This window comes from Varanus komodoensis, unplaced genomic scaffold (genome assembly GCF_004798865.1).
Source record: "Varanus komodoensis strain SLA01 unplaced genomic scaffold, ASM479886v1 scaffold1, whole genome shotgun sequence".
Classification (NCBI taxonomy): domain Eukaryota; kingdom Metazoa; phylum Chordata; class Lepidosauria; order Squamata; family Varanidae; genus Varanus; species Varanus komodoensis.
The window spans coordinates 32,639,463-32,664,457 of NW_025335268.1; the positions used below are offsets into that span (position 1 = coordinate 32,639,463).

At 39.2% G+C, this 24,995-nt stretch overlaps 1 protein-coding gene and 1 long non-coding RNA gene across 3 annotated transcripts in view; one reads left to right on the forward strand and one right to left on the reverse strand.

Annotated features, from left to right (window-relative positions):
• Positions 1 to 24,995, reverse strand: part of PACRG (parkin coregulated) — a 274,050-nt gene that overhangs the window by 28,951 nt on the left and 220,104 nt on the right. The window lies entirely within an intron of this gene.
• LOC123019110 overlaps positions 24,520 to 24,995 on the forward strand; it is a 91,211-nt gene continuing 90,735 nt past the window's right edge. The window contains exon 1 of the long non-coding RNA XR_006413850.1: positions 24,520 to 24,642. This is a non-coding gene — a long non-coding RNA (uncharacterized LOC123019110). The remainder of the gene's footprint in view (positions 24,643 to 24,995) is intronic.

Below are 24,995 nucleotides of genomic sequence, written 5' to 3' on the forward strand. Positions count from 1 at the left end.
ACAGTAACAACCGCTATCTATGGAATATTATAATGGATATAACAAGAAGTTGTGTCCTACAGATAAGAGAGGATATTGATAAGATGCAAGATACAAGCATTCACTAAGGCTATTTTACAAACATTAAAAAAACTTTATTGAAAAGGTAGCAAATGAACTCAAAACATTCCGCAACGAAGCTTCTAATGTAAGTAAAAGTTTTGCAATGGCCACACTGTATGTCACAATGCTGTGTTTCTTGTAGCATTTGTCAATTCTTTTCAAGCAACTTTCATAGTTGCTACTGCAGACTGTAGCACCATTGAAGACTAGTTGATCCATGGGTGACAGACTTTATTTATTTATGGCATTTCCAGGCAAAAATATACATTTTTGTTTTGAGAAAGATGATCCCCTAAAAAGCAGTAGGAAGAGTGCTTTTGGCACAAGAGTGCCAAGTTTATCAAGAGTGTGTTGTGTTGGTTAGAGTGAAGACCTTGGAGATCCGAGTTCTAGTCCCCACTCAGCCATGAAGCACACTGCATCACTTTACACCAGTCACTCTCACAGACTTGTTGTTATGAGATAAAATGGAGTAGAGGAAGACTATGTAAGCCTTCTTGGGTTCCTCACAAGAGGAAAAAAGATGGGATATCAATGTACAGTAATATCCTCTCTGCCAATGGCATCCTCCTCCTAATGTTAAATATGATAAAGGGCAGTGACTCCTCAGCGTTCTAGTTAGCAATATTTTCCAGCCCCACTTGAAGATGCTGGGGATCAAACTGGAAACCTCCAGACTGTGTGTTCTGCCTCTCAGTGATAGGACCTCCCCACTCCCAAGCCAGTAGCAGTGAGCACTCTTCCTTTCTTGCTCCTAATGAGATTTCACCCATCTCCCCTTCTAGGCTGTCACTTGCGGCTTGGGAAAAGCAGATCCCACCTGGTTGGGGAGACTCCCTTTCCCATCAACATTTCCAATGTATGTGTTGCAATCAGCCCAGCTGACTGCCATTATTAACTCAGGAGAGAATTCTGTTCCATCAAAGAGAGCTGGGTAGAGGGAGGGGAGAGTGCTCATAAATGAATGCAAATGTTAGCACAGTTGCTACTTCCTCAATGTAATAGTAGCTGACACAGTGCCCTACATGATTAAAAATATCAAAGAGCTTCCTACCACAGATGAAGCTTTTTACTGCAAAACCAAGCTGGAGGTTTTTGCATAGCCTCACATGCTATCCCTTACACAAGCATAAGCTGTCTTGGGGAAGGGGTTAACCCTTTGTAATAGTCCTCACAGTGAGTCTCCTGTTGGAACTGGAATACACAGCAAGTACATGAAAAATGTTTCCCTCCTTGCTTCTGCCAACTTTTTCTCCTAGCTTTCATGGAAAAAATATGGCTTGGAAGCATTCAAGAATTTAATTTGAAGAACAAAAATCTGCATCAAAAGCTGTTATTGAGACATCCTTTTTCATTTACTGAAAGTTTCCCATACAGTGCAGTTGCTTCTAGCTTCATGTTCTGAAAGATGTTTCCTAGTCTTCCATTACCTTCAACCTTCTTTAGCTTATTGTTGAAACTGTTGCAATAACTTGTTCTCCACATGCTGAACAGTACATGCACTTGATATGCCTTTCAAGCAACACTGGTAGATCACAAACAGCAGAGCCATGCATTGCTTGTTTAAGTCTTTAATCAGGTGCATGCCTTCAGTCCCCATTATGGTTTGTTGAATTAAAGCACCTGTGGCTTCAAATGCTTCTTTTATGACCCTACATGATTTTGAGACACTGCTGTCTGTTTCCTTTGGCCATCCACTGCTATGTATACCATGGTAATACACCTCTCAGGCAATGAACTCTACACTATTTCTATATGTCAGCATCTGCTCAGCACACTTGCAAAGGTTTGAACCGTTTAGTTGAGCACCTAAATAGGCTTCTCTGGGGTCAAGCCCACTCCCTGGAGGAATCCTCACTGACTGCCCTGCATGTTGTTCCCTCATTCAAAGGGTCCTAAATAACATATTCTTCCTTGATCTTTCTTGCTGTTGCTGCAGTTTCATTTTATGATTCTAAAGCACCCTGGGGTATTTGTCAGCTGGGTGGTATACAAATCTAATCAATACATTTTAGCGAGGAAAGGCATTTATTTTCAAATAACTTGTTCCTAATTAATCCCCTTGTGTATGGGGTGGGGATATGCTATCTAAGGCAAAGCTGAAGAGTGTTAGAGGGACAGAGGCAGCCTCAGTGCAATTACATTTTCTCTGTAATGTAAGCCACTTATCCTCTAGAAAGTCAGACGATTGGTCATTCTAGCCAAATACTGTTTGCACTGACTGGCAGTGGCTCTCCAGAGTTTCAGGTGAAGGACTTTCTAAGCCCACCTGGAGATGCTGAGGATTGATTGTGGGACAGCATCTTCTGCTTGCAAAGTGTGGACTCCCTCCACTGAGCTCTAAGGAATAATCAGAAAGGAACTGCAGAAAGGTGAGGATCAGAAGCTAGGGAAATGTTCCATCTTCTTCTTGACCTAATCTCTTGAAGAGTTTATCTTCAGGGAACCAAGAGACCTTGGAACAAGCATTCTGACTGACGCAGAGATTTGGAGGCCTCTGAGGCTGCAGAGGAATTCTAACTCAGATTGTTTCTTTAATAAGGGAGGCATTCATCACTCAAAAGCATATAATCGGATACTTATTGTCTTTAAACATTCCATAACAGATTGTGTAATTTATGTTGGTATGGTACTCTTCACTGCTTTATGCAGAATTAGGAAAGTGGTTAAATACATTGGTACTCTGTGCATAAGGAAAAGAAAGTAAAATATCAGCATGTTTGTTGGATTTAATTGTATTTAGAAAGCATGCTAGCAATAATGTCTCATTCCTTTTTCTAAATTAGTTAATATAGTTAATAGCTAATTTAGTTATTAACTAAAGAAGTTAAACAGTACTTTGCTTCCTTACATTCTGTGATGTCTTGTTATGTCTACATATGTTTATTATTTGGAATTAATAATCTCAGACTCTGCCAACTTCATAAAAGGAGTGCTTTTGTTTATTAGAGAAACAAAATGGCAAATAAAAATAAAGAAATATAAAAAAGGCATAATTATAAAAGAAAACAATGGTCCTATGAAAAAGCAATTGTAGAGCAAAGCTTAGAATATTGGACTCATGAGCTTTGGGTTCTAACTCCCACTTAGCCATGAAACTTTGGGCCAGTCACTGACTCCCAATCTAGCCTACCTCACAGAGTTGTCATGAAAGATGGGGAGGACCATGTGATTCAAACTGTACTCTGCAGAGGGAAGAAGTTGGTGTGTAAATATAATAACAGCAACACAACAAAAAGTAGACTTAAATACAGTTCAAGCAAATAGAAAAGGGTGGGAGAATAAAAGTATTTTCTGAGACTCAAGAGATAATATTGTGGATAGTGGGGACATCTCCCAGGGACAGAGTTTCAAAGGTGGGCATTACAGCTCCACAGATCTTAGCTCATTTGGTTGGGTGCTGATGAGGATGACCTCAACGGCAAAAGCAAGCTGAGGTGGAAGCAGACTTTACTGCAGATTATCTCACTATTTTGAGATGTTGCTAACATTTACTTATATGGCATTGTACATATACAGCACATTCCACAAACCAATTAAGCTGAAATACTCCAGTGTAAGGTCACTTGAGATCAAGATGATTAATAGTCCCTAAAGGAATTTCTATGCAGGAAAATGCACCAGAATCAATGAAACTTCCAAATAAATGACTTTGGGGCCAGCATATAAACTGGCTGAAATCCGTAGCCCAATTCTATGGCCCAAGTACTTCATGGACTAAACATTTAGGTATCTGAAGAAATAGTTAATTTAGATGTAGAACAGCTTTCAGCATGCATTCAGCATGGCTGAATCTGGCAGAAACTCATACAAATAACTCCTCAGTAATCCTTATGGTTTCAGTGTGTTGGTTGCAAATTTTGGCAATTCTGAATTAAGAACGTTTACAATTCTTGTTACTGTATCGTACAGAACTAACCCTTCCTACCTGCAATACTTCATAGTTCTGTTGACACTGGCAAATTGGCAAGTTAGTTCACAAATAAATTTGGAAGGGATGGTCAAATGGAAAAGCCCATGTAATATTGTTGGGTGTAGAAAAGCAGGGAATAGATCACACAGCTTCACTAACATCTAACACAGATGGCAATGTTTACCAGGGCAGAGTTTGTGACATGGTAGAAAAGAAACTTAAGGACAAGACCTGAAAAATCTATACCGCCACCACATCCACAGCATGAGATTTGGCCTTCTGCTGAAATCCTAAACAAATTTTTGCCTGCAGTTCTGTGCTTTTGTGGTGCTGCAGCATTGACACAGCTGAACTACACCTTTGCTGTTAAGCCCATAGTTTGGTATAAGATGTCTGAGGATGCAGTATCTTAGGAACAGCATTACGTGTCCTGTATGATATGCAGCCCATCGCTAAGATGCTGAAAGCCCCAGCCGTATCTGCTGCCATTGCTGTTTTTATATGTAATAGCTCCTTTCCTCTACATCTCAATAACATTTTTTCATCCTTCCATGGAGTGCACAGTATCTTCCACAACCATTTGTGATGATGATACGGCAATTATTTTATTTGTCTCTTTCAAGCCACAATAGACAGCCTTTCATTTCTCCAAAAGCACAGAGTACCCATTCACCGAACAGCAAACCCACAAAACTGGGAGAGATAAAAATGCACTGTAGACATAAACTGTTTTCTGGAGTTCGCAGAAAGTACAAAAGAAAAGATGGGGAATGTGATTTTAGCAAGCAACAATAAAGAAAGCATAATAGAGACATCCACACAATAAAACTTAGGGGACAGAATGATGGAAGCAATACAGCTCTTTCTTCGTACTGTGTGGCTTTTGTATGAGAACTCCTAAAGGGGACACTCTACCAGAAATATACATTTCTCTGGGGGCCAGTGGTGCAGCTAGACAATTTTAAACCCTGGACTCTGTGCTCTTATAAGGACCCTTTTAGATGTCCATGTATATTACCCTTCAGTTGTGCAGCACACAACTAACTTTTTTTCCTCCCTTCCTAATATCATGCTATGCTTTAAAACTGCTGCTGCATTCCTGTTATTGACAGAATAACAACAAAACTGTCTTCCAGCCTTGCTTTCTTAATACTCTGGATATGAACAGTTTTGTATTTTAAACTCCCTTAAATCACTGCACCACAAAAATGGCTTATGTTGCCTACATCACCTGTTGCCCTCTATGTGGTAAATTGGAAGTTCCCAGGGCCACAGGGCCCTTGACTTTGACCAAATGGTCCAGCTCAAGCTGCACCAATAGTGGTTTACCGCTGTCTCTTTCAGGCAACCCAGGAACACAAAAGGTATACAAATTCCATGAAAAAGGTTGTTTACATGCATTGCTTATCTAGGCTATGCCACAAAATCATAAGACTCTTATACTTCTTTTAAAAATTAAAATCAATTGAGATTCCAGAGTGGTACACAGATGTTGCAGATAGTGTGAATTGACTGGTGAATGGACATAAACACTCCCAGAACCAAAGAAGTGTGGAGAATATGTATAAATTCACATAATAAACAGTGTGGAGCAAGGGGGAGACTGTGCTTGCAAACATTCAGTAGTCAACAGATACAGTCAGGAACACAACTCATAAATGTGCCTCAATCAGAGATGTTTTGCATACTGCCCATACACAGCTTCCAAATCAATTTCATAGATTATCCACAAGCAAAGGAATCTTACACCCGAATGTCCTGTGTTCATGTTAACTGATTTACACAATCCACTTGTGCAGTGCACATTCTTCAACATTAAGTTGGAATCTCTGATGTTGACCAGGCAAAGCAGAAAATTCTTTGGCGTGTGCACATCCTCCAAATCAATATGCCCAGTCACCAGTATTTTGGTACATTTGCCATCAAATGCACATTAATCACATTAAGTAAATACAGAGTTTGATACAAAGATTTTGGGTCACTGATTCCTTTGCCAGCAATCTCTGGCTACCAAGGTCTGCAATCATGCTAACCAAGCAAATGAAGCTAAGTAGAAAGTTTACTTAACTGGAAACGTCATCAAAAACAATCACATCTATTACATGCAAACTGTTTTAAGAAGACACAGCAAGCAAACGTTTTCCCATGTGAAAATAATTAGAAAAAAGAATAACGTTATGTTAAAGAATTAGCAGCCATAGTAATGACTATTTATATGCATAAAAATTACTGTCTGTATGAGGATTAATCAAAATAAATTACAATACCAATGGAGTTGAGACATTCCCCCAGTCAAATGGAGTGCGAGTAGTTCTACTGCACTGTGGAGAACATTTAAATGTGCAAGCCATGGGATGGGAAACCATCATGTGGGTCTTTGTCAGAGCATCAGCAATGCTGCACACACACACTGGGAAAGATCCATAAGATCAGCCCTCACCCACCTGGTTTGAACCTTCTTCCAGCTTTCTTACACATAAGAAACTGCCTTGCAGAGAGTAAGACTTCTAAGGAACACAACAGTGAGTCACCACAAAATATAGCGCTTCTTAAAAAGAACTTGGTCAGTTAAACGATGTGAAGTTGGCTGGCACACCCAAAAACCTAGTCACACGTTCAACAAATGCACATCATAAATCCTTTTTGAACTATACTGCTTCAAAATGCAGGGGTGAGACTCTTCTATGTTAAATAAAAAAAGGCTGTGAGACAGAAGGATTAGGTTTTAACTGTATCTTTATATAGGCCAGATGACAATGTTTATCAAACGTTTATTGTTAGGGTGCAATTCGTTGCCATCTTCTTACATTCTGTGATACTGCAAAATTCAAGACTTCTGACTTCTTTGCTAGCCATATTTGACTGTGCAATTACTTTTTCTGTAGCCCTCCATATGGGGTATTCCTACAACATAGCTCTCAAGCATCTTTTTTTTTTCAGAGAAAAAAAAATTCTAGCTGACAATGAGAAAACATTGGATAGCCTGACAAAAACACCAACACTTCCTCAGTGCCCATTAGCAAACAAGTTACATTTGTTAAAAGTCCACTCTTCACTTGACATATTTCCATTATGACACAATAAAAAAAGGCAAAATGGTATCTATATTAAATGACCTCTGTCTCAGTAAATCTCAGCTGATGCTATGGTGCTTGCTTCTTTTCCAGCTGCCAAAATGAGCATATTTACATATTTGGAAGCAAAATTCCATTATTCTTGATCAGGATTCTATAATATAAAAGGATGAGCTACCAATAAAAAGCTCATTCTTGAAAGATGCAAACATTATACTGAGCTAATGCAAGGTTTAATAAGCTATTTTGCCTATAAAACCAAGCCAATGTATACAGAGCAGCCTAAAATTAAATACACAAACAAAATTTCATTTCAAAAAGTAGGGCACAAACAAAAATGAAATGGTTATGAACATGCTCATCAAAGACAAAAGATGGCAAGAATTCACAATCTGTTAAATGCAAATTCTGTAAACATGGAGAAAATCAATTAGCAGTGAACATATTGTTACTGTGTTTTTTAAAAGAAAGCAATAAATAGGCTTGTTTAATTTTTAACAGTTGGGTATTTAGTGGCTTAAGTATAAATGCATTTTTAGATGGAGCTATGGTAAAGACCAGAAATAGGTGTTACTCTCTTTAATTTGCCAGCATTCCATTTTACCTAATTAGCTTCCTTTTTACTATTCAAGGGAGTAAAATTAATCACAACTAAATATTAAGTGATATGACTGCTGCTTCCTGTAGTAGACAAGGGATAAAAATTTGTTTGGAACCTGACGGCCCCTAGGAAGTGAGCTGTTGTTTCAAAACCAATCAAAAACAGTATATTTAAGGTGTTATCTTGTATGGCCCTGAGGCTAAGAAACTATGCATGTAGAAGGAAAGAGAATGTCATACAATTAGTACGTATAAAAATAGCTTGCCTTATACCAATGGACTGAATCATTTCTGTACTGTAAGGAGCACAAGAAGATACATGTAATTCAGGTGTAGTATTTCACTATTTTAAATATGTTTAGGCCTCTTCCCTGCATTATCTCAAGGTCACTTACACACTCATTCCAAACTGTGTATGTACAGTTTCACTTAAGGTGTAAATAAGTACACTTTGTGCATCTACCCTGTTTTCTGAAATAAGAAAAGTCAGACTACACATTTAATTCATGTAGCAGAAAACTGAAACTGCCCCTGCTTATCTGGTGTGTGCAAACACAGTGAAATCAGTTCATGGATCAAACCCACAAATTACTGAATGCACAGTGTCCACAGGTAGTTTAGATGCCAGAGACACAGAGCAAGGCAGTGAGGGTTGGTGCCTCTGCCTGTAAGCTTCTCAGAGGCATCTGGATGACCACTCTTGGAAGCCCATTGCTGGACTAACCCTAACACGGTAGCTCTTCTTATGTTAAGTTGTACTTTGTGTATTAAGTACAATACCTGACAAAGCACTGTCATTTCACATCTAAAACTTACGTAACATTTTGCTATACAAAATTAACACCCTTGCCAGACTGACATCAAAGAATCCTAATGGGCAAACCACATATTCAGTGAGTTGCGCAGTGTGTGTGTAGTTGAGACTTGTCTTATTTATTATTCTAGTGCAAGCATGTTCAGGCCTGATTGGGATCCGTGTTTTGGGAGTGAAGCATTCCTGAATTCCCCCCACCCTCCAACCCCATTTGCTTTTTAGAAACCACACTATCATTTTGCAGTGAGTGCCCCAAGAGTCCTCAAAAGGAGATATGGAAAAAGGATGCAATACACTTCAAGAGCTTAAATTTAAAACTATTTTATTTGCTGTAGTCTCTTTAAACTTCAAGCAACAGTAGGTAATAGTATCACACTGGTGCACTTTTGATATATTTTATGTATATTTATTTTTGTATATATTGGTATATACAATGGAAGAAATGGGTATATTTTAATAACAATGGCAAAGAACAGCTTAGGTTGACACCGTATTTTATAATGACACCATATTTTAATGGCAAAGAAAACCTTAGATTGAAGGACCAAATGGGAAGAGATGCAAAATGAATCCACAAAAATACCTTTTAACATTATTAATAGCTGCCACACACTCCATACCTCATATGCATGGACCAAATTTTGTGAGAATTAACGTGCATGGGGAGGAGAGATTTACTCTCTTCTTTCCTGCCCAGGGAACCATACATTTATAAGACCATGGAAGAGGAGGAAAGAATTATGCTTCTTGCAGTCCTTATGAAAATCTCCCACCATATCGATTAACTATGAAAAATAAAGCCCCGTGACATGTTCAGTTTAACATCTAGTTGGGCCTGAAGAAGAAGAATACTGAGATCAAGTAACTGATCTGAATAACCTGGACCAATGAAGAAATAAATACTGGTTGCAATCCAATACAGAGTTCAATATTCTGGAGCCCTCAAAAACATCAATGGGCTTTAGCACACTTAATCCACGCCTGGATTTTGGCCTTTCTGTTTAGAAACTGCAAGCAATGAAAACATGCATTCAAAAACAGAGTTGCACAGAGTGCCTAGTTTGAAGGATGATGTAATATTGCATGTTAATGTTACAATAAAAATTGAACCACATAGGCATAAAAAATAAGAGCCAAAGTCCTTGAGCCAAAAAGTATCCAGCAGCAGCAGTGCATCAGCTACAACACAGGTAAGGATTTTCAGCTCCAACAGAGCAGTCCAAAGATTTCCTTCTCTGCAGTACATTTTCACACATAAAAATGTGCTGGGCACAAACCAGGTCAGTGACTGGGAAATTCTTGCTGGACAAAGGATGCACAGTCTTTAAAAAATCTTATGCAAGAACACTATAAATCTAATTAATAGGAAATATCACACTGGGTTTTGGAATGGCTTTGTAAGTTTGCCGGAAATTAACCATTTTGCAGGGTAATGCAGCAAGCAAAACTGTGATTACAGTAGCTTTCATTCCATTTTATAACCTTTTGTATCTCTTAGATAATAAATCACATGTTATGGTTTAATACATTTAAAAAGTTCTGTTCTACTGTATTAGAGAAGATCTATTTATGCCAGCTCTTTTGATACTTAAAATAGCAATAAAATCTATTGAGGACACATAAAACCTTTGTAGGCATAGAGTATGTATAAGTCAGATAAGCTGGAAAAATAAAATGCAGAAGATTTTTTGATGTGATATAAAGAGATTGAACTGATTGCCATAAGGAGGACCAAAGTACGGACTCTTTAGGAAACATGCTGAAGCTGATATAGGTTTATCTTGAAGTCCCACTGAACTCAGTGGTGCTTACTTCTAAATATACCAGTATAGGATGTCACTGACAGAAGTTCAAAGCAACCTTGCATATATTTACTGACAAGCAAGTACCCCTTAATACAGCTGGGTTTATTCTCAGCAGGCAATCCCAGTGAGTTAAGGGAGCCTATATGATTTCAAACCAATTCTAAGTAAAAGAGTGCAATGAAACACTCTTGGAAATCAAGTTTTGTAGAGCACTGTTGTCCTATGGAAAAGAATTTATCTATGGGAGGTGGAAAGGAAATAGAAACTCTTGGGAAGATAAAGCCTGTTCTAATCCAGATATAGATGGAGATTAGCATTGTTGACGCCAAACTTCTAAAAAGAGACACATGGAACATGGAAGTTAATTTTACCATAGTTAAATCTTCAGCTGTTCTTGAAAGCTTTGATGATCTTTGAGGCTAACACAGCACATCAGCCAAAACTAAACTGATAAGTTCCAGCGGAATTAACTCCCCCCACCCTTTTTTTTTGTTTTTGTTTTTTGTTTTTCTCCGGTCAAATGTATGTTCCAGTGAAAAATTGCTTGAGTTTCACTCATTAGTTATAGTGACTCAAATCAGCCAGTCTTATCTCTCTTCCTCCCTCTAGCTATATGCCTAATGATTTCGGGAGTACACAAGAAATAATCATATGATAAAGATGTCAGAAACTTGATAGCCATTGCAAGCATAACATATTTTGGGAGACTCAGGCAAATGCAAATCTGAATCCTTACAAGAGAATAGCCTACAATAACAACAATACCAACCAGATGAAGTGAATTGGTCCATAATGATGTTTGGTTTAAAAATATTTTAATATTTTGCATTCGAATACCACAAGCAACAAACCTAATTCTCATCTTTAATATAAAGAGCATTTGCAGAAAGAGAGAGAGCTAAGTATGAACTTGCATTTCAAGTGCAGTAGCTTATCCTGTGTCTAAAATAAACAACACTGAGCTTTTAAACAATGTCAAATGTTGACATTTTAGATACAGATACTCTGCATTTTGAAAATGACAAATGTATTCTTAGCAGAAAGAGAGATAGTGTTTTTCGCAGCTCAACAGCCATGAAGTCAAATTTAGATCTCTTGTTTTTATTGTTTATCACCAGGAAAACAGGTTTAAAACATGCACCTGTCAGTTATAACCTTGCTTCCTTTAGCTTGGTGTTTCTTTCCATCACCATCTTTTTATCCTGATAAAAAGCTCATCATTGGAAAGCTGGTGTTTGGCTGCCAATTAGGCTCATGACATTTCCAACTCTAAACTGTGCTGTGTAGAGTGAGACTGGATACTTTAATTGCAGCAAGCTTGCACCTTATCAAATATTGTCTACAAGCACACTTGGAGCCTCCATATTTGCAAGGAAACCCTGAATCAGGGCTAATGCTTCCATTTGGATAATGCAATATTTAAGATGCTGTAGCCAAGCTTTCCACTTTCAAATCATACAGAACACTGCCTTGGATGCTTGGGAAGTGGGGGAACGCTGCTGTATTTATCCAGATATGCCATCTTCAATTAATCTCACTGTATATGCACATCTTAGTGCCAAGATAAAGATATTCTTCCATGATTGACATCACATAGAATCACTAGATTTTTTTTTCTTTTTTGCATTGTATTTTATTCAGCATATTTATATGCCCATCACTTATCAAATGTCCTTATTCACACATCTGTAAACTCACATGTAACCAGTGAAAGTGAAAATATCAGGATCTTTTGCAGAGGCATAGTACAGACAGAATGTAGTTCTTATTTTACAAAACATTTTTGTAAAGCTTGGTTTGGATACCAATCCCCTAGTTCTGGACTAGCAGAATAATCCTAATAATAGCAACAGAGCCAGAAAAGGCAGAAGTAGGGAGCTATGGTTCCCTAGAGTTGGGAGACAGTTATGAGAACATGTTTGGGGAAGCAAAGTGCAACAAGGTGAGATATATGAGGGTCAGAATAAACACAGGTCAAAAACCACTAAAGATTGGACATGGTCAAAGAAAGGGGAAACAAAGGAATGTTTAATGCTCTCATAAACTTCATCAGGTGGATGGAGTGGTCACTCAAAATACGTGTCTGTACTCTGTGTGTGTGTGTGTGTGTGTGTGTGTGTGTGTGTGTGTGTAGGAGGTGACCACTTCATAAATTTGACATACTGGCTTCTGGCCTATGACATTTTCTCATTTTTACTCCAACAAATTAACACAACTACAGCTCTGGAATAAAAATCAATAATTAAAGCTTATGCTTTGTTACCAAAGGAAAATTGGAAATAGAAAAAGTCATGTGCAGTTTCCTCTCCAAAGGTCTAAGTATTCCAGAAAAAGGCTTGTGACCTGCCACAGAAGTGCTAAACACTGTAATTTGGACATTCTATTGCCTTCAATGTAACTCACTTTGAAATAATTTGGTTTGTATTTTCAGACTAATTAGACAACCCTAAATATGAAGTGTGTCCAGAAAGCAATGAGAATGAAGTTCCTACTCTCAAGGAGGGCTCTGTGAAGGGAGAAGCTGGCCAAGGTCACTTGGGGTCTTCTATACATTAGAAGACTGATCAGTAGTATTCCAGCCCTGCCAGAGTCAAGACATTCTTTTTAGTGGCACTCTGTTCAAATGCCTTGTATTAAGAAAAATGCAACTGAGTTGGAACAGTGGTACATGATGAAATTGTGTGAAATTGGGTAAAAGTGCATCAGACACTTTGGAAATGGTGAGGAAAGCTTCCAGAGAAGCTGTGCTATCATCTGCACAAGTGTACTGATGGCACAAGTTGAGATTGGCTCAACTTGGATCCTTCATCATGACAACGCACCAAGTCAGTGTTTTGGCTGTCAGAGAGTTTTGGGCTGAAAACACATCATGATGCTTCCCCATCCACCCTACAGCATTGACTTGGCTCCTTGTGACGTTTTCATCTTCCCAAAGGTGAAGAATGGTTTGAAAGGACACCATTTTGGTCGTGTGGATAACATTCAAAGAGGCACTATGCAGGCTCTGAACACCATCCCACTTGAAGACTCCCAGGGATGCTATGAATGGAAAAAATCACTGGGAGCATTATGTACACTCACAAGGAGCATACTTTGAAGGATACAATGTTCAATTGTAACAATTTTCAATAAAAGAATTTTTAAAATACCATTCCCATTACCTTCTGCCACCTCTGGTCAAGGAGGCAGCACATAGCCAGCAAGGCTAGTGGCCACTGATAGCCTCCTCCCTCATGAATCTGTCCAATCTCTTTTTAAGGCAATCCAGATTGGTGGCCATCACCTCTTACTGTGGCAACAAATCCCATTGTTTACATGGTGTGTAAAGCAGTAGTTCCTTTTATCTATCCTAAACCTCCCATCAGCCAGTTTCATGGGATGACTCTAGGCTTGAATGTTATGGGAGAGGAAGAAAAATTGCTTCCTTAGATGTCAAAAAGTCAGCCTTTGACAAGGCACGCAACCCTTTCTTCTTTCCTTTCTTGTTTTAAATCCCTGGCAAAGTTGCTTCCCCTTGTGAGGTTTTAGATGAATATTTCCAACACCCTTTCCCAATCAACAGACTTTTATTCACATGTGCTCAATATCATTTGAGCCAAACTCAAAGAAAGCATCCACAAGTGAGAAGCAACTTTACATTTCAGCAATCTACTGCCAGTATGACTGGGAAGTATGCAGGTATGTCTTCAAAGCATATCATGAAAAGTAGTGGTATCAATGGGGAAATTCAGGAATTAGATAAATGCAAAAACTCATTCTACAGAATTGCTGAAAAAGTAATCTAAAAGAATCAATATTTATCTCATTCAAATCAACTTTGTAAAAGGCGGGTGGGGGGACTCCTAACAGAGTGAGGCATTTTGCTTTCCTTTGCCTCATACTTATGAATAGTACTGTGCAGATACAGGCACTGTTCATGGTGAGAGCTGACTGCAACTGCACAAGCACCGAGAAAGACAGACATTTAAACACTAAACAAGTAAAGCTTTCAATAAAAGATCTCTTTGTAAATTATGTATATTTTACTCAAATAAATCCCATTCTGTTTTGCTGGCTTGGGGTGTTAAATGTGAACTTTGTTCAAGAAAATGCAGATGCTGCTCAAACACAGCATTTAAAAATTCATCAAAATTAAAGCAAGTAACATAATACTTAAATCCCAGCTTGCTTCAGTTATGCGCTGGATTCCTTTTGCAATTAGGAACGTAGGCAGCTGCCTTCTATTGAGTCAGAACATGGGTCCATCCAGAGTATGGTCAACACAGACCTGCGGCAGCTTTCTGGGGTCTCAGGCACAAGTTTATCTAGCCCTATCTAGAGATGCTGGGGACTGCACCTAGGACCTTCTGCACCCATGCCATTGAGCTATGGCCCTTCCAACCCCCAAAGTATAATAGCAATGGAACTGATAAGACAGACAACTGCTCAGCTCTCTTTTCTTGGCACTAGCAGCTGGTAAATTAATCTTATTTCTTTAAGGTAATACACTGGCTGGGTTCAGACAGCACAACAAGCCATGGTGGGTTTTTACCATTTCTGGGCTGTTGTCTTGCCTGAATCCAGTTGTGGAATTCCACCATGGTAAGTTTGGTCTTTAGAAGCCATGATAGAAAACCAATGGTTTGTTCTATGGATTCTCTGTATCACCATGGCTTGTCATGTTGTCTGAAGTAGGGTTGGGATGCACCTGTCAAAATCCATCTCCCCAGAGCATTGACAGGTTTTCTCTTGTGCTTGGCCCAGTCTTCCAACGTAAGCTGAGTGGAGAGGAAGTCTGTGAATGCTTGTGGAGCCCCAGCTGTGCAATCAGTAACCTTCTTTCATGTCAGCAGCCACTCAAAAAGGAGCTCCAGCTGGAGCAGAAGAGGGGTGCCACTGGGGAGGGTACTTTCCTCATGAGGTCCTCACAAGTTATTTCACTGTTAGGATGAAAAAAAGCCATTTAAGGTACAATTCTGTGCATGTTTAGACTTTAAAAAAGGTCTGCCCCTCCCAGTATGTCCCCGCTATCAGCTAGAAAGGCTGAGGCCTTTTCTGATGGCTAACCATGTACAGGTTTGCACCCTTAGTCAACTATCCATATTATTAACATGAATGAGACAACTGGATTTTCAATAAACCATTAACAAAAGCAAAACTCATTTCAGCTGCAGCTTGCAATTTATGACTGAATTGCATTTAAATGTTAGCATAGATCACTTCATTGGAACACAAACAAAAAACATTTCCTGTCATATTTGAAGCTAAGAAAGAAAGAGAAGATGCAAAATCCATTTTATTTTCTGTAGCTGAAAACTACTTAGCTATAAGTGATAAAATCCAGTAATTTGTTAAGGATTCTAGATGGCATACTTTATATATTTTCATACATCTATGCACATTCTCTGGTGCATTTACTGGTTACTTTATTAACTGTGCAGCTTTATGGTCCTCCAACATTGTCTGGGGGCAGGGGGCACGGGCGTCTTCAGGGTTACATCACCAAGGTCCTGCATCCTTAGTGTTGGTACTCCAGTGGCAGAGGCCCTGCCCTTCCTCTCATGCCCGGTGGGGACAGAGCTACACTAAGCTGCTTCTCTGAGAGTGCAAATGTGCATCACGGAGGGGGGAAAGGGGTGCACCAGGACAGGGAAGGGAGCAGGCTGAGCCCATCCACAGATGCGTTCTCTGATGCACACATTAGCTCAATCTTCTTCTGGACAGAATGCCTGGGGCGCCACACAGCTGTGTTAGCAACTGCTGCTGATGCACCTTGCTCTGGCTACTGGATGCAAATAAACCTCTGCATTCAGATGCTTATCCAGTACAGGCAGCATCAGATTGTGCCCTAAATGAGTCTGTTAAGATAACTTTGCATCAGTAACACTGATTTTCTGTGTTTGTAAACTTTACAGTTAAACCCGGTGGAAATTTGATATTGCCATATCTTTGTGATCGTACTAGCAAAACTATATGCTTCCATTGCTTTCCTTCCTTTGGCCTGGCAAGAAATTTCATCGTAAGGAAAAGTCATGAAAAGCTATGCCATGGAGATTGTACCCAGCATACTTTTCTAGAAGTGTTTCAAATACTTTTCCTCAGGAACTCTGATGCACTCAGCATGGTCCAAATATATAAACATTCCACGTGCAACGATTTGCATTCGTTCCACATAATCTGTACCAGCATTAATTAATAGAGTGCACAGTGCTTCTACATCTGTTAGCCATTAGCTTTTACTTTAATTTATTAGCTCTTCATAATTTACCTCAACAACTCATCAGGGCAGGCAATGAATGAGTCACTAGCTCATGATGTCAAACAAGTAAGCTGATCACCCAGTTGATGGCACTATTCTTGATTGTGTATTTTTGTCACTGGAGGTACTAATGGTTACTGTGCATGTCCGCTGAGGATAGCTTTTGTAGCGGAAAATGGTGGCCATTACCACTACTAACCCAAGTCTTAGTATGTTACAGAAGTTACACCATGTCTAGAATTACTTCGGATCTCAAGAGACATAACTATAGGAAGCTCACAAATGAAATTCTGTGATCCATTTTCATCTGAATACAATGAAATTAGCATGCATTTTTTTAAAAATGTGACTTCAGCCTAGATAATAGAGGAATGACTTAGATCCAGATTCTGTTTGTATATCATCATCATTAGTGGTGAGATCCACGTTGAAAAAGCCCTCCCTGAATTTCAGTATCCTGGGTAATTACCAAACAGTCCCCTAAATTCCATTTTTGGGCAAGGTACTAGAATGTGTGTTGGCCTTGCAGCTCCAGGGATTTCTGGATGAGATGGAGTATCTACAACTACTACAATCTGGCATCAAATGGAAACAAGTTTAGCCGCCTTGGTAGATTCCTCATGCTGGGACCCAGAAAGGGGGAGTGTGTCCCTATCAGTTCTGCTGCTCCTCTCGGCAGCTTTGGAGACAAACGATCATAACATCTCTGTCCATTCCATCCTGAAGGGGAGGCCCAGAAGGTAATGCTGGGGGACTCCTGCTTGACTTCCTGGCCATGTCGAGTTCATCAGAATTCTGTCCTGTCCTGCATGCTATTAACATGGATATGAAGCCATTGGGAGAGATTGTATGGAGTCTTGGGATTTAGCACTACTGGTATGCTGATGACACCCAACTCTATTTCTACTTTCCATCTCATTCTGAGGACACTGCTTCATGCTAAATCAATCTCTGTCAGTAGGAATAGACGGGATGAGGTCAAACGAATAGCAGCTTAATCCAGACAAGGCAGAAGTCAGCCACAATTTAACTCTTAGCCTCCATGCCCAGGAGTGCATCCTCCTAGTGGGCAGGCCACTTGCACAGTTAAAACCAGTGTCCCATCTGCCCCCATTCCTGGAAATGTATGATTTGGTATAGTGACGCTTAACTTAGTTACATCTCATTTGAATTATTGTAACATGCTCTATGTGGGGCTGCCTCTGATAAACGTTTGGAAACTTGTTCCAAGAGCTGCTACCAACCGGTTGACTGGGGCTGGCTGCAGGCGGCATACAACAATGAATGAACTAAAAGAGTCTTCAAGTGTAGGGATGTTTCGCTGGACACCAAGGTCAAGCTCACTGATCACTCTCTAGGGGTATGAAAGCTGTGAAGAAAGCTGACAGGAAAAAATGGATACATTTGAAATGTGGTAATCTAGGAGGGCTTACTGGGACCAAAAGAAAGATGAGCAAGTGGGTCCTATATCAACTCAAGCCAGAACTTGCCCTGGAAGGAAAAAAATTAAAAAAATGAAGCTGTTGTATTTTGGGCACATTATGGGAAGACAAGACTCACTGGAGAAACATGCTAGGGAAAGTTGAATGCAGAAGAAGGTAGAGGAGGAGAGAGTAAGCCAGTGTGGTGCAGTAGTTAAGAGTGCAGGAGTGGGACTCAGGCAATAGAGGTTCTAGTCCCCATTCAGTTGTAGGGCTGCCTGGATGACTTGGGGCCAGTCACACACTCTCAGCCCAACCTACCTCACAGGGTTGTTGTTGTTGTGAGGATAAGTTTGAGAATTTTATGTAAGCCGCCTTGAGTTTCTTGAAAGGAAATCAGGTAGGATATAAATATCAATCAATCAGAAGAAAGAAGAAATAGGAGATGGTTTGACTTCATAAAAGGCACCATAGCCTTGAGTTTGCAAGAGCTGAGCGGGACTGTCAGGGACAGAACATTTTGGAGGGCATTCATTTATACAGTTGCCATAAGTTTGATATGACCTGATGGCGTATAGCAACACACAAATCTTGTGACACCCCTTTTGACTTCCTTTTTACCAGTTCACTCACTTTAAAGACATTCCCTCTTTTGAAGAGGATATTTCCCACTTACTGTATTAAAAGATTGACTGGGCAATGCGTGCAACCTCTTCCATGCTGTCTTCAGGCAAACAACAGATTATACACATCCCCAAATGTGTGCAACAACATGTATATTAAATTCCAATAAGAAGTGATTACCAAGAGATCAAATTGAGCTGAGATAATTAACTCATAGGGCAAGTTCACATGAGAGAACAACACACTCTGTGCTTAAGCTACACAACATGGACTTTCACAGAGCACCCAACAGACTATCAGGTTCATTGTGGGTTCTTTTCCACTCCTTCCTGCTCAGTTCTCCAACACAGACATATCCCAGTGTCTTTCATGGCACAACCCATCTAGTCTCTCCTGCAAATACCATTCCAACTATGCTCTCCTTTCATTGAAGCACAGGGAGGGTTTGCCCCAGAAATGCATGAAAAAGTCTTCCTATTTTTGAAAAACATTATTTCAGTCTTTTGAAGTTGCCCAAATGCAATCTTACAGCTTTCTGGTATATGTAGTGCTGGCTGGGTAATGTCCTTATCAGTTTCACCTGTCAAATGCTAAGAGATTGATGAGGCATATGTATTGACAACTGCATAAAGGGTAAATTGCAAACAGGTGACAGCTGTCAGTTGCCCTATTGTCAAATGGAAAGCACCAGCAAAGGGGAAAATGTGGCAGTGTAGATTTGTGGCAGTGTAGATTTGTGGCAAGTGCATCAAAAGTGGATGGGGTTTTCCCCTTAGCAAAGTAATTCCCCTTACATTCCCCAGCTTTCCCCCTTAGCAATATAATTCTCTCATTTCCTAGTGCTGACCGGTTATTTCAGTACCCCTCACATTTTCAACACTTCCTTGAGTCTCCAGCTAATTGAGAAAGGGATGAGCTTAAGGCCATCTCTTTTAGCAGTTCCTTTGCAGAACATCACAGCAGTTCCCTTATAGCTATCCTAAAACCTTGAGAAGATGGCTAAATGGGCCAGAGTGAATGGGGCCACAATGAGGGGAAAGCCCATTGGATCTGTTCTATCTTGCCACCACTGGTTTTGTTTTTTGTTTTTTTCCTTTTGTTCTGTTCTTGTTTTTTTAACTCTTTTGGAAATTTGGGCAATTATTTCAGCAGGGAATTATCTACAAAACTAGAAAATAAATGGAGAGCATATTTCCCTTTATTTACCTCCCAGCCGTAAGATCTGTGCATAGCCCATGTGTGTGATTGCATGGAGACCACAAAGAAGAATGGAATGACTGGAGATGCAGATGTACAGTGATTTGTGGACTGCTCACAATGGGTATCACTGAGCTTCCTCCCTATACATATATAAACACCAACAAAAGGTAGCCCATGCCACTTGGGATACAGCCCTTATTTTTGTGACTAAAGGAATGTTTCATTCATTAACAGAGTAATTATAACTTTTTAAATTGGTCAAATCTCAAGAGGATAGCATCCAAAACAAATGCTGCAATATAAACTAAATAGAGTTCAATTAAATGCAAGTATTTGCAGAAAATCTGTTGCTGCCAGACTGTAATGATATTGGAAATTATCTTGATACCATCAACCAATAAGAGACTGTTATCTGGAACTTGCATAAAAGATATGGAAACACTAGCTTCCACAGCTGTTCATGAAAGCAACTGTCCTCATCTTCCTGATCACTTGGAAGATGACAGGAATTTTAACTCTACACAAAAGGCACTTGTCTGCAAACAAAATGTTGAAAGAAGCATTCCCTCTAATCGTGCATTTAGGTAGCTAAGAGCTTATCCAGTTAGAAGTGAAAGGGGTCCATTGCCCCTTGACGTACTCAGGGAACTATTTCAGTGCACAACACTATCTATGTTGGCAATCAAAAGAAAAAGCATCCCTCAAACAATGTACCCCACAAGAAAACTGGAAATACTCACATATCTCACATGGTGGTTGTGATATTTTTATGATTTAAAAAGAATCTTTATGAATTAAAAGCACTTTCAAACCAATAGGGTAAAATAATAATAATAATAATAATAATAATAATAATAATAATAATAATAATAAATTCAGACACACAGGTCTAGCTCAGCAAAGGTGGAGCCCCTGTTATACTCACAGAGTTCCACAGGTATAGTTGTACAGCTGGTGGTGTTCTTGTGGGTAGCAGCTGATGGGGAATCCTGAAACAGGGTATTCTGGAGTGGGGAAGAAGCAGCTGGAATCTGCCAGGTGCAAAGCTCCTCTTTTTGTTGTTGTAACTCACCCAGGGAGCCATACAGCTGATGGGGCAGGTGAGAAATCAATCAATCAATCATTCTCCATCAGGGACACAGGATTGAGCCCCTCACAAGCACTACTCTGGAGCTGGCATAGGTGTCTACACTCTCCTTTAACATGTTTCACAAAACCTGCATCTCCAGTGAAAAAATACCCCCTCCCTTTTGCCCCTGGGACAAGGCAGCACATCCGCTGCTTTGCTCCCTGTTGGCTTGACTCCAGATTGCTTTACAATGTACATTGCAACCAGAAACATAGAACCATTTATTGTAGAATAAGCTGCAATGATTTTAGCTAGATTTGCTTCCAAGTAAGCATTCTTCTGGTGATAAGCTTAGAATATGTTGATATGGATAAGCATGCAGATTATTTCTGAGTGTTGTTGGGCTACAAATTGCTAGGCAAAGTGTTTTTGTTTGTTTCCAAACATCTCAGCCTAAATACCTTGCTTATGCTCTGTTGAACACAAGGAGGTTGTGTATGCAGGGGCTGAAATAGATATTCTGACTCTACGCACTTCCACAAAGGAAAAGATCTAAACAAAAGCATAAAATATGAGGGTGTCAGGTAATACTTTTGAGTTCATTCTGATATTTCCTCCAGGTGCACTGCTATTACTCTATAATGCAGAATTAAAATGTATGTCTGCTAAACTGGAAAATAATATCAGGGAAGTCCTGTATGATGTTCTCTACTACTGCAATCCAGTGGGGATGAAACTCACTGAATAAAGATCTAGACTTGCACCCAGCAGATTCCTCTAGCTGTGAAAAAAAGGTACTTTTCAGTAATCCCTCCTTTACTGCTCTGGGGGAGACACAGGAATGATCTGGAACAGCATGGGAAGGTGGTCGGAGATTTGTGGGGGGAGAGGGGAATTGGTGAAAATTTGGAAAGTTCCCATTGGATGCTGGTTTCCTTGGTAAACGTGAGCTCTTCCACTGATAGAAAAGTCTGGACTCAACCCTGCTGGATTTAGTTCAAAGTAAATTTGGATTAGATCAGGCTGAATAGCACTTTTCAGTGTCAAAGTGTTTTACAAATTCCCTTTATGATTTGAACTTATTTAACCATGAAACCACATGAGATTATCAATCATTCTCCAGCTTCCTTTCCCTCTTCAGAGTGCTGTGCTAAAAGCATTCTAGAAATACTTGAGATAATTTTCATCTTAAATTAAAGTTATTCCACTGATGGGATTTGCTTTATTTTAATTCAGTCGTGATTTCTGTGGCCATTTCAACAGAAAGGAGTTATAGCTGTATAGCTGAAGTCAAAGAGCAAGTTTATTCTAGTTCACATGCATACCTGGCAGTCTGTAGTAAATGTAACAATGTACCTTTTTTGAAGACAAAAGTTGGGGGTGCTTTTTGTACACAAAGAGCATTATAAAATTCAATATCTCGGGTAATACAGAAGCCAACTATGTTTGGCACTGATTTTAAATGGAGCAGGAATTCAACCTTTGATTTATAAGTTGGTATTGCTGAAAAAGCACGATGGCATCATTGTCAGATTTAGGCACAAACTGAGTAAGCAATGTCTTCAGATCATGACAGATGTCTGTATACAAAAAGAAGGAATCAGAAAAGAAAAAGACTAAAAGTAGTATCCAGCAGAGCCACTCCACAGTTCAAATAGTGGTAGTGGAACTCCACCAATCTTACATTTGCATAACCAGATACACAACCACTTATGAGCTACTGAGATATAGTGGTTAGAGTGACAGATGAGGACTCGAGAAATCCAGGTTCGAGTCCCTGCTTGGTCATGGAGCTGACTGGGTGACTTTGGGCCAGTCACTGCTCTTGGCCTAACCTATCTCACAGGATTGTTGTGAGGATAAAATGAGGAGGAGGAGGAGGAGGAGGAGGAGGAGGAGGAGGAGGATTATATAACTCACCTTTGGTTGCATTTATTATAGATGTGATAAATAAGCTACTGAAATCTAGGATTTACTATAAGGGAGAAAAGAATGTATGGAAATGAAACAAAGCTGTTTGCACTGAGGAAAGAATGGCCAAGGAGAAGGAGAAGATTTGTTTTTAGAACTCACACTTGGGAAGATTTACACTGTGCAACAAACATTTCAGAATATCATATTCATTTAGAATGAGCATTATGTTTGGTGTATCTTTAGTTCTGACATAAAACACTTCTGTACATTATCTGTTCTAATTTATTCATTCATGCAGAAACCATGGATAAATGAAATATTTAAACAGGAAATTTGCCTATTCTATGCAACTAATAAAAGTACACAATGTCTAATAGGGTTAAATAAAAATACAGTTAGTTATTACCAGTTGCTAAATGGTTACAAAACTGTATATAGCTGAATAAAATTTAAAGGAAGTGTTTGTTGTAATTAAAAACTTGGTGGTGAACTCTTTCAGGGAAACCTACTGAGAACTACAAAATGGAATTATACTTCCAATCCAGTGTTAATTTTCAGTCTTACATGGTAAAAATTGTTCATTAAAAGTATCCATCAGCGAACTCATCAGTATCCTTGAGAACAACAAAGGTTATCAGAGAAAGACACACAAGTCCTAGTCACACAACCATATTTGGTAAATGAATGCAAGAAGTGTTTGTGTATGGATTATGTGCAACTGGCACTTCTATTTGTAGCTACATAAAGAGTCAGCTTGGTTTTCCAGCCATTTTTTTTCCTAAATAGAGCCAAGGATCAAGAGAGAAAAATAGCCTATCTTACTAATTAATGAGGATATGGATTGCTGACAGGTTAAGCCAACCACTCTGAGAAGAAAACAAAGCGCCTTAAAATGAATGTGTAGAATCTCAGCCTATTTTTACTCATTATCATAGCACTGTAACATTAATTGTTAAAAGGTTTCAATGCAATGGAAGGCTGAAAAGATTTGTTCCCCTGCCGATGTGATTGCAAAGAATAGTTTGCCTTTTCCTTAGCTTTACCAAAGGTGTGTTTCCCCCTCTACAGGTTCCATAAACACTTCTAACATACTCAGATTCAGAAAATTTTACTGCATGAAAATATTCCAAACAAGAAGAAACACTTGAATTTTCTACATATATCTCTTCCACTACCCATATTATAAAGTGACATGAAGAACCTCTCCATGAATGCTCATTCTCAAATATTCTTGGTACCTACCACATGCTACAAAAATAGAACAGAATGAGGAAATCAGCCTGCTTCTAATCTGTTCTATACTCAAAGGGAAAGAGTACTCTGAAGTGGGTGTGAAAAAATTATATTATAAATTTGAACATTTCTTTTAACCTAACTCACATCTATATTTCAGTGATCTCATGTGATAAAGACATTGCCATTAATGATCGCTGAGGTCAATGTTATTTTTAGTAATTTAGAGAAGCAAGTTAGATTGCTAATGTAGCCCTAGATAATACATCTGGCATCCACACTGTCCTCATGCTTCAAATTACACTGCGAATACCATTGTGGGAGACTGAAGGTCTGAAGCATGTTGAAAAAGAAGATACACAGCGGTATGGAAAATTGTTTCACTGGCATCATGCGATAGGTTGTTCCGACGCAGCTTTCCATTCTTGTCCTATTGTTGTTTTTAAATAAATAAATATGGGCTGTGAAGATGGACATGAAATTAATCCAGACTGAGACCATGTGGCCCGTCCAAAAAAGTATCAGACAGGCATGCCCTAGGGGTAAGAGAATGACTCAGTGATCACTTTATTTTCCTGGACTCTGGAGACTAGATGATAAATTCCTTGCCAGACTGTAGGTTGGCAGCCATTACGGTAGGTGAACATATATCTTACATGCAGTTTTGCAATCCAGTTGCACACACAAAGTTTGGGTATGGGGCACTTGAACCTAATAGCTCTGACAATATTATTTGAGCAAAGTATTATGGGACCTGTGTCCAGAAAGAATGTAGTTGACAGGCAAGTGCCCTACATTATAGGTATCAGTCAAGGTCTGATCCCTATGACTTGCAAATCTATGCATACTCCTTAACACAATGTATATGAAAAGAGATAGAGTCATCCCCTGCTTGTTTAATCTATATTGTTTATGTGATATAGTCAGAAAATGGAGCAGGAAATTTTAATTAGGGATATATGTCACGACAAAGCTTTGCTTGCATATC